We start from the raw sequence: 11,615 nt of genomic DNA on the forward strand, positions 1-11,615 counted from the left end.
AATTCCTCTAGCTCGTCCAATCACTCTCAGGAACTCACCTCCCACAATCCTGACAAGTCTTGCACGCTCTCCAGGATCCCCACTGATCCCCGCACACTCTGCACACTCCGGGGTAATGAAGCTATGAGAAGCTCCAGAATCGAACATAACATGGGACTTAAACCCGCCCACCAACAAGGTCCCTACACAAACCTCATGTGTTGAGAACCTAACACTTTATCACAGGAAACATATACAATCTGAACCTACTAAAATTCACAAAGTTTAAGTACCAGAAATTATACATGTGATCGCCCCAGCACTGGTTCCACCAGTCTCTACCATTGTGTAAACACGTGGCGTCTGCTCAATCCGTGCCACCTGCTGACCTCCAGGCTGCACCTACTGCAACGCTACCACTGCTGCCGGCTGCAACTTGGGACAAAAAGGCCTGATGTGCCCTGTCTCCCTACAATGATAACATACCCGAGGCCTTGCCGTCGGAGCACTCCTCTTGGGACAACAGCAACCATGTGATCCTTGCTCCCACAACCAAAGCAACTCGCACCACTCGGCTTCTGCGTAGTTTGAAAAAGCTAAATAACATTTAAGGATAAAAAGATTATAAGTTTTCTTTTTTTTTTTGACAAACAATATTTTTTTACTTCGTCCTTTGCATTAAAAGAAGAGATACAAAAAAAATGATATGATTCAACCACAAACCTATTTGAATGTAGCAGACAACAGCGGGGCTCGAGAATTGATGTGTATTCGAATAATAGGAGCTAGTAATCGCCGATATGCTCATATTGGTGACGTTATTGTTGCTGTAATCAAAGAAGCAATACCAAATACTCCTCTAGAAAGATCAGAAGTGATTAGAGCTGTAATTGTACGTACTTGTAAAGAACTCAAACGTAACAATGGGACGATAATACGATATGATGACAATGCCGCAGTTGTCATTGATCAAGAAGGAAATCCAAAAGGAACTCGAGTTTTTGGGGCGATCCCACGGGAATTGAGACAATTAAACTTTACTAAAATAGTTTCATTAGCTCCTGAGGTATTATAAGATCTAAATATCAATAGTTTAGTATAGGATTAAAAAAACTGGTATTGAAATAAAATTGATTAATAGATTGTGTATCACGTATATACCCTTAATAATAAAATATTAAGAATTTAATTCATATATTAATATATAATTCGTCTATATCTATATATAAATAAAAGAAAAAGAACATGTTGATTATATCAAAATTATAGAACAAGAAGGAATTTTAACTTATCATGGGTAAAGACACTATTGCTGATATAATAACCTCTATACAAAATGCTGACATGAATAGAAAAGGTACGGTTCGGATAGGATCGACTAACATCACCGAAAGCATTGTTAAAATCCTTTTACGAGAGGGTTTTATCGAAAACGTGAGGAAACATCGCGAAAGCAACCAATATTTTTTTATTTTAACCCTAAGACACAGACAAAATAAGAAAGAATCCTATAAAACGATTTTAAATTTAATGAGAATAAGTCGACCGGGTCTACGAATCTATTCTAACTCTCAACGAATTCCACGAATTTTAGGCGGAATAGGGATTGTAATCCTTTCGACTTCTCAAGGTATAATGACAGACCGAGAAGCTCGACTAAAAAGAATCGGCGGAGAAATTTTGTGTTATATATGGTAATCCTTCTAATATAAAAATTAGATATCTGGAATTTACGATTTGTGAAAAAAGGGGGGGGTTGCGTAATAAAGAAACCTGTTCAAAAAAGTTTCGGATGTTTTACTTCGAATGAAATTAAAGAAAAAAATGAATTAATGAAAGTTTTCTTTCTGAATAACTTCAGAACGGCATGTTTCGATTTTGTTTAGATACTAAAGATTTTTTTTCATGCTTCTGAAAGGATTCGACATATTTTAGGTATACCTATAGGATAAAAAAGTAAAATTTTGAGTAAGTTCTTAGATATAAATAAATTAATCAGGGGACAGCCATTTTCTAGACTCCATAACAAGGATTCAAATGAGTAAGTGGTTTTTTTTTTAATTTCAACCATTCCTTTCACGAAGATACAATTCAAGATTCAAAAATATCAAGAAACCTTTTTTCGTCCACCAATAAATATATTCACAGAATTAAGGAATAACAACTATGAAAATAAGGGCTTCCGTTCGTAAAATTTGTGAAAAGTGTCGACTAATCCGCAGGAGGGGACGAATTATAGTAATTTGTTCCAACCCGAGGCATAAACAAAGACAAGGATAATCTTACTAAACGAACTCACGTAAAGGAAACGGCACGTCCAAAGAGCTGGAAAAAAAAAGGTCTGTTTTGACATGAAATGGATATATCCATATATTTCTTGTGAAATGAAAAAATATGGCAAAACCTATATTAAGAATTGGTTCACGTAAAAATACACGTAGTGGTTCACGTAAAAATGTACGTAGAATACCAAAGGGAGTTATTCATGTTCAAGCAAGTTTCAACAATACTATTGTGACCGTTACAGATGTACGGGGTCGGGTGATTTCTTGGTCCTCCGCAGGTACTTGTGGATTCCGGGGTACAAGAAGAGGAACTCCTTTTGTTGCCCAAACCGCAGCAGGAAATGCTATTCGAGCAGTAGTGGATCAAGGGATGCAACGAGCTGAAGTAAGGATAAAAGGCCCTGGACTCGGAAGAGATGCAGCATTACGAGCTATTCGTAGAAGCCGTATACTTTTAAGTTTCGTACGAGATGTAACCCCTATGCCACATAATGGTTGTAGACCCCCTAAAAAAAGACGTGTATAGAACTAACTAAAGGATGAAAGGGTTTCAAGAGAAATAAACGATTCAATGATCTGATCAAATAAAATTACTATGGTTCGAGAGAAAGTCAAAGTATCTACTCGGACACTACAGTGGAAGTGTGTTGAATCAAGAAGAGACAGTAAACGTCTTTATTGTGGACGCTTTATTCTGTCTCCACTTATGAAAGGTCAAGGCGACACAATAGGCATTGCGATGCGAAGAGCTTTACTTGGCGAAATAGAAGGAACATGTATTACACGTGCAAAATCTGAGAACATACCACATGACTATTCTAACATAGTAGGTATTCAAGAATCAGTACATGAAATTTTAATGAATTTGAACGAGATTGTATTAAGAAGTAATCTATATGGAACGCGCAACGCGCTGATTTGTGTCCAAGGTCCTGGATATATAACTGCTCGAGACATAATTTTACCACCCTCTATGGAAATCATTGATAATACACAGCATATAGCTACCTTAACGGAACCAATAGATTTGTGTATTGAATTAAAAATCGAGAGGAATCGCGGATATAGTCTAAAAATGTCAAATAACTTTGAAGACAGAAGTTATCCTATCGATGCTGTATTCATGCATGTTCAAAACACGAATCATAGTATTCATTCTTATGGGAATGGGAATGAAAAACAAGAGATTCTTTTTCTAGAAATATGGACAAATGGAAGTTTAACTCCTAAAGAAGCACTTCATGAAGCCTCCCGGAATTTGATTAATTTATTTATTCCTTTTCTACATGTAGAAGAAGAAACGTTCTATTTAGAGAACAATCAACATCAAGTTACTTTACCCTTTTTTCCTTTTCATAATAGATTAGTTAACCTAAGAAAAAAAACAAAAGAACTAGCCTTTCAATATATTTTTATTGACCAATTAGAATTGCCTCCCAGAATCTATAATTGTCTCAAAAAATCCAATATACATACATTATTGGACCTTTTGAATAACAGTCAAGAAGACCTTATCAAAATTGAACATTTTCACGTAGAAGATGTAAAGAAGATATTAGACATTCTAGAAAAAAAATAGAAAAAGCATTTCAAAAAAAAATTGACTAAAAAATCAATTTGAAATTGAAATGGATTTTAAACCTTCAACGTAATTTCTATTTTCCAGTCGAACCATTTTTAATTAATTAATGAAATGAATTAGATATGTATCTAGGGACAATTCATTTGGAAATGACTACTCCCTAGATACCCACGTCTTTTATTTTACAATTGAATAAATTTAATTAAAAAAGACCTAAAGTTAGAGATTTATCAATCGGTAATGTTGTTCCAATACCTAACCACAGCGCCGCCACGGTGCCAATCAAAAAGACGGTTGTCGTTACTGGACGACGAAATGGATTTTGAAACTTATTAACATTTTCCAAAAAGGGTATGGTTAATAATCCCGCTGGTACTGAAACCATTAAAAGAACACCCAATAATTTGTTAGGCACTGTACGAAGTATTTGAAATACAGAAAAGAAATACCATTCAGGTAATATTTCTAAAGGAGTTGCAAAAGGATCCGCAGGTTCACCAATCATTGATGGTTCTAAAACCGCTAAGCCAACGTTACAGGCAATGGTACCAAGAATGACTACTGGAAAAATATATAAAAGGTCGTTGGGCCATGCGGGTTCCCTGTAATAATTGTGACCCATACCTTTAGCTAATTTAGCTCGTAATACAGGATCATTCAAATCTGTTTTTTTGTCATTGGGATAGGTGAATTCTTATGGATCCATCCCCCGAGGGAACCGGACATGATAATTTTTTATCATCCGGCTCGAGCAAGAATTAATCAAACTAAATGAATACATACAAAAAATATATATGTTATCCACAAGTATTTAATATGTAAAAAAAGAATTATCCGATTCCAAAGTTATTGCAACTAAAGATTCTAGAAATTCCATTCTTACAGGTAAATGCTCAACACCCACGTAAGCTTAAAAAGTTGATCATGATTAAGTGCTTTCTGGGTCGTCTCATACCTTATCAATTCGTCCTTAATCTCAAAAATTATATCGAGATTTTTCAAATACAAAGGATTTACTTGTTACTAATGGAGTCTACCCTCTACTCTTCATTAGATCCTGTATTCACTCCGATAGTATCATAAATCATGTTGATGCAGAGAAAATGAATGCATTTACATACTATTAATTATTATTTTTTAGTCCAAAATAACTAAAAACATAATCAGGATTATGTTCCATCCCTTAATCTACTGGATTTTACGGAGCCCACTCATCCACGACAGCGTCGGGTATGATCATAGAAAAGATTCTCTTCAAGTGAACCAGCCTATCCCCTGTATGGGGCTTACACAGTGGTTGGAACAAAGACACATTTGGTTGGGAATTCCAATGTAGCAGATAAAGTCATATTTCTGCACGGCCCAATCAATAGTTCAAGTCACACACTCCCATAATCCATTATCTCTTCATAGAATTCCTTTCAACCTTTTATGTCAAAAAAATAATAAAATATTGTGGAGTTGAAGGGAAATATCCAAATACATGTCTTATTTTTTTAATAATCCATATTTATAGCAATAAAATACTATCGTTCCTTCACCAAGTAATAAGTAAGTACAAATATCTATAATCTATATTCTATATTATTTATAAGGGACCAGAAATACCTTGCTTACGTATCATTAGGAAATGCATTAACATAAAGACGGCCGTAAGAAGAGGTAATACAAAAGTGTGTAAACTATAAAAACGAGTCAAAGTGGATTGTCCAACACTAGCACTTCCGCGTAATAATTCTACAAGAGGTGATCCTATTACCGGAATAGCATCAGGTACACCTGTTACAATTTTGACTGCCCAATAACCAATTTGATCCCAAGGTAAAGAATAACCTGTTACACGAAAAGATGCGGTCAATACACCCAGAACCACACCAGTAACCCAAGTTAATTCGCGAGGTTTTTTAAAACCACCGGTGAGGTATACACGAAATACGTGCAGGATCATCATTAGGACCATCATACTTGCCGACCATCTATGAACTGATCGGATTAACCAACCAAAGTTAGCTTCAGTCATTATATATTGAACAGAAGCAAAAGCTTCAGTAACGGTTGGACGGTAATAAAAAGTCATAGCAAATCCCGTAGCTACTTGTACTAAAAAACAAGTAAGGGTAATTCCACCTAGACAATAAAATATGTTGACATGTGGAGGAACATATTTACTAGTTATATCATCTGCAATCGCCTGAATCTCAAGACGTTCTTCGAACCAATCATAAACTTTATTGAGATAGGTAAACCAAGGTTACTCCCCCTCCAAGAACTGTATATGAGAATTTCATCTCGTACAGCTCAAACAAAAAAAGACCCAAATACTTATTGAAACAGATATGGAATATAAAGTTTTAAACTTGTCTCTCATTCAATATTATTTAAAGATATGAAAGAGTCAAAATGCGAAAGCTCGTCTTTGTGGTTAAATGCCAAAAAATCAAGTAAGCTCATTCGTCTTTATGTTGTGTTGATCGTTACAGGCCTCTTGAATCTTCTAGATTACCTATCTTTATTGTCTTTTTTTATTTGGTATTTGTATGGAACGGGGATAGGGATTTCTTCTTGTTTTCTTTATTATTGATAGGAATTCTCTTGTTAAGACCCTACTTAACTAATCAATTGAAACCTCAGATTCATACGAGAACCACGATAATTCAATGAAACCTTCAAAGTCCAAAGTTCACTGAGTGAGAACCATTGGATCATCACTTATTCAATCAAAAAAAAGCTATAATGACTAAAAACATAAAATACAAAGAAGCGTTTGTCCTTTGATCCAAATAAGAGTTTAAAAGCAGAAAACTATTTTGATTTATTAAAGTTTATAAGATAGAACGGAAAGAAGTCCGGCTACAAGGTCTGAGTATTAAGTATGAATCATAATTCGAATACTTTGTGATCTATTTGATCTATTTCGTGCTCCAGATACTCGAATGAATATCCGACGAAGTAAAACCATCTTGATAAAGATGACAGACCCCATTCTCTGTACTATCCGTAGGGTCAATTCTAACAAGTCACACTCTCATATTCCGGAAATATACAATGCAGAAAATAATTTCGCGGTCGAACTACCAAAGGCTAATAGGCTAAAATTGTTAGACCTACATACTTTACTTTTTTGTATCGAGCTAAAAGCGAGAACTTCAAGATTCTTCTCAGTCTAATTAACTAAAATTCCATCCAGTAGAACAGAAGAATTATAAATCTCCAAAATAATAGATATGAATACTGCAAATAGAGCCATTGCAACACCCATCAAAGGGGTCGTTCCCCATCCAGGAGCTACTTTACCATATTCAGAATTCAATGGTTTCAATAACTTCCCTACAGTAGTGCTTCTTGGACCAGATCTAGAACTATCCTCAACAGTTTGTGTAGCCATAAATCTTATTTTGTATTCATTACGATCTGTTGACTTTGTATACCATTCCGTTGTAAATAAATGATCTTAGCATAGATCCAGTGTGGTCTTTCAATTCTATAATAATGGAAACAGCAACCCTAGTCGCCATCTTTATATCTGGGTTACTTGTAAGTTTTACTGGGTATGCTCTATATACTGCCTTTGGGCAACCCTCTCAACAACTAAGAGATCCATTCGAGGAACACGGGGACTAGTTGACGTAATCAGCCTCCAAATATTTGGAGGCTGATTACATCAATGAAGATAATGAAAAATTCTTTCATTTTTTAGTTGAAATTTTAGGTGGTTCCCGAAAAAAAATAGCGAAAAAAATTATTCCTAAAGTGGATACTAAGAGAAATGTATAAACCAATGCTTCCATAAATTTGATCGTGGTTTACAATTATAGCTTTCATACCTGTTTTGTTTACTTGGGAGTATCCCTCTATAAAAAGAGTCAAAGAAACGGCAGAGATTTAAATAAAGATTCCTACAGTAGCCTACCTATTAAATAAAATCGCAAACATAAACTAGAAGAAAAAAGCAATGTTGCATCAGACTGCTTGTCGTTTTGTAGTTGGATCTCCAAGTTTTTGGAATGCCCCAAATTCCACTTGAGCATCCAAATCTGGATCAATACCAGCAAAAACATCTCTGAAGAGGGTTCTAGAACCATGCCAAATGTGTCCAAAGAAGAAAAGTAGAGCAAATGAAGCATGTCCAAACGTAAACCAACCTCGCCCTACGGTACATCTATTCGAAAAAGGACACCAAACCCATGCTCCTCAGGTGGATCCTTCTTTTGCAAGAGTTCGACATAGAAATCCTGGATAAAAAGGGGATTGAGAACGGAGTAGCAGACCATTTGTCCAGAATGAGAATCGAAGACCCACTCCCAATCTACGATTCGATGCCCGAGGAGAGACTGGTGCACATCGCCTTCTTGGAAGAAATGAGCCACACGATCAGACATACGATAACCCACTCGATCCCTGAGTCAACCGGTCGATCGAGTTGATGGCAATCGAGTCAGCTAAACTCCCTTGGTACTCAGACTTCGTGAACTACATGGTGTGTGGAGAAATCCCCAAAGACTATGACGCTCACAGAAGGAAAAAGTTCTTCAGAGATGTAAATAGCTACTACTGGGACGAACCTTATCTTTACAAGAAAGGTACGGATGGCCTGTTCAGAAGATGTATAGCGGAAGAGGAATTCTAAGGGGTATTTAAGCACTGTCATGGGTCCGCCTATGGAGGACATTTTGCAACCTTCAAAACAGTCCAAAAGATACTCCAAGCTGGTCTTTGGTGGCCAACGATGTTCAAGGACGCACAGCTCTTCATAGTAAAATGCGAGTCGTGCCAGAAAATGGGCAACATAGGTCAACGGAACGAAATGCCTCAGCAGCCAATCTTAGAAGTCGAAATCTTTGATGTCTGGGGAATAGATTTCATGGGACTGTTCAACCCACCCTCGGATGGAAACATGTTCATCCTCGTGGCAGTCGACTATATGTCGAAATGGGTAGAAGCAATCGCCAGTCCGACAAATGATCACAAGGTCGTAATAAAAATGTTCAAAAGCATTATCTTCCCCAGATTTGGAATCCCAAGAGTAGTGATCAATGATGGAGGAACCCACTTCATTAACAGAGTTTTTGATGGCTTGCTGAAGATGCACGGAGTCAAGCATAAGGTCGCAACAGCTTATCACCCACAAACCAGCGGACAAGTAGAAGTGAGCAACAAACAGATTAAAGCGATACTAGCCAGAATTGTAGGAATCACGAAAAACGACTGGGCATTCAAGCTAGATGATGCACTTTGGACTTATAGGACCGCCTACAAAACACCGATCGGGCGAACACCCTTTCAACTACTTTATGGGAAAAACTGCCACCTTCCGGTCGAGGTTGAATACAAAGCAATGTGGGCAACCAAGCTGCTTAACTTAGATATCAAGATCGCCCAGGAAAAGAGAGTAATGGATCTCCACGAACTCGATGAGATACGGCTAGAGGCCTATGATAATTTGAGAATCTACAAGGAAAGAACCAAAGCTTTTCATGATAAGAAAATCCGACACAAGGACTTAAAAGCTGGAGACAAAGTCCTTTTGTTCAACTCAAGAATTCGGCTATTCCCTGGGAAGCTCAAGTCAAGATGGCCAGGACCATTCGAAATTAAAGACATTCTGCCCTATGGAGCAGTCACTCTTCTTGATAGCAATGTGAAAGAATTTACTGTGAACGGGCAGAGAGTGAAGAGGTACATGGCAAATGAGAGCACAGAGGAGGAACCACCTCTGCGTCTCGACGATCCCGCGCCAATCTAAGATAAATTGAAAGTTAAGCTCAGCGACTATAAACAAGCTCACTTGGGAGGAAATCCCAACGGCAGGTCTGTAAATTTGACTTTCATGTTTTAAGTGTTTTCTCTCTTCAGTTCTTATGCCTTACCCGATGTCCTACCCGATGCCCTACCCGATGAGCTACGCGATCCCACCCTCGATCAACACCTCGGATGCTGGTCCGAGTAAGTCGTCCGTGCACATTACTGAGTTCTCTGACGAGCAAACACCGGCACCTGCTGAAGCCGGAGACGACCCTGGCTATACGTTGGCAAGCATGGAGGCTGCTGCAACCTCCTTCTTCACCAACCCATGAGGTACCACATTCATCCAAACTTTGTAAATAACACTGCATTTAGTTTAATTTATTTTGTGTGATTCTTGGATTCTTTTCCAGTTTTTATTTACACAGGGACTGTGTAATTTAAGTTTGGGGGAGGGTCCTAGAATGTATTTAATATTGTGTTTTATTTTCTTATTTTTCTTATTTCAAATTTTTGCATGCTAGTCTTATTCATTTGAGTCCGCATCTATGTGCATTAAAAAACCCAAAAAAATTTGAAAAATTTCAAAAAAAAAAATAAAAACAAAAGAGTGTTCATGTAGTTGCATTTGCATACTAGGATTGAGTCTAGTTTGTTTCATATAGGATTGTTGCATATGCATCTTAGGGGACAATGATTAAAACCACCTTGTTTAAAATCAAACCTTAGGATTGAAGCTATAGCCCTTAGTCACAGTTCATTGTTGCTAGATCAATCTTTGGAAAAAAATGAAAAATCTTTGCTTAGATCCTTTGTGTCGATTGAATGCTTCCTCCACTTGCTTGAACATTAGAACATCTCTATATTATTGGATTTAATTTGAACTTTAATTGTCTTGCTTATGGAACTTGAATACTTGCTCATGGTAACTCTAAAACTCGGGTTAGCACTCCACTTTTTACCAATCTTTTCGTTTAACCCGATTCATTTGTCCTATCCTTGAATTCAAACCCTTCTTTCAAACCTTGTTGTGAATTGTTGAGTGAGGCCTTTTTCATTGTGCTATAGGTTGTGAAACCTTGAGAGTATTGAGAACGACAAAGAACTGCCTCTTGATTTAGCTAAGTTAGATTTGAACTAGCTAATAGATTCGGTTTAGAAGGATAGGTGGTTAGAATGTTTATTTGGGGTTGGATTGTGGAATATAAAAAAAAAAAGAGAGAAAAGTCCCTAAGGTTAGAATTAATTAGCTCTAAGTCTCTAAGTAAAAAAAAAAAAAAGTTCTTGCTATAGTCTCCTAGAAAGAAAGAAAAAGAATATATGTATATTAGGAGTTTAGCAAAGAAAGAAAAAAAAATAGAAAAAAAAAAGAGATTAATAGCTAGAATTTTAAAGTCTAAAAGTCTAAACCTTAGGGAGTAAAAAAAAAAGAAGAAGAAGGAGTTAAAATCAAGGGTGTGGGTAGTTAAATTCTAGGAGGTTTAAAAATATATTATGAATGTATGAGAAAAGGGTAGATCATCAATAGTTAAGCTTTGTATGCACAAATTGTTCTCAGTCTTAGATAGTTTTCACGACTGTCTAGCATTCTACTTTTTGAGAGAAAAACCACCTAAAGAATTTGCTTGAAACCACCTTATCAAAAAGCCTTACCCTTGAAACCGATTGAGTTTGATTCACCTTCCATTTGCAAGAATTCGCCAAACACATAATTGAATGTGAAAGAGATGTTCCTTATCTTTAGTTGGAGGTTGAGCTAGATCGATGCATGGCAATAAGCATAGAAAAATATTTGTAAGTATGTTGATTGATCTTAGCACCATTAAACTATCTCTAAGGACTATAGCTTACATCCTTCGGTTAGCATCTTAAGGTTATGAGTCCCCACTTTCAAACCGTACCTTCTTACTTCCTTGCTAGAGGACTAGCAAGATTTAAGTTTGCGAGTCTGATAACACTCTAATTTACATGTTTTTAGCATCATTTTTTGTCCATATTTTGCATTGTTCATACCTCTAACTTAGCAT

The sequence above is a fragment of the Camelina sativa genome, chromosome 5 (assembly GCF_030686135.1).
Source record: "Camelina sativa cultivar CO46 ecotype springtype chromosome 5, ASM3068613v1".
Taxonomy (NCBI): domain Eukaryota; kingdom Viridiplantae; phylum Streptophyta; class Magnoliopsida; order Brassicales; family Brassicaceae; genus Camelina; species Camelina sativa.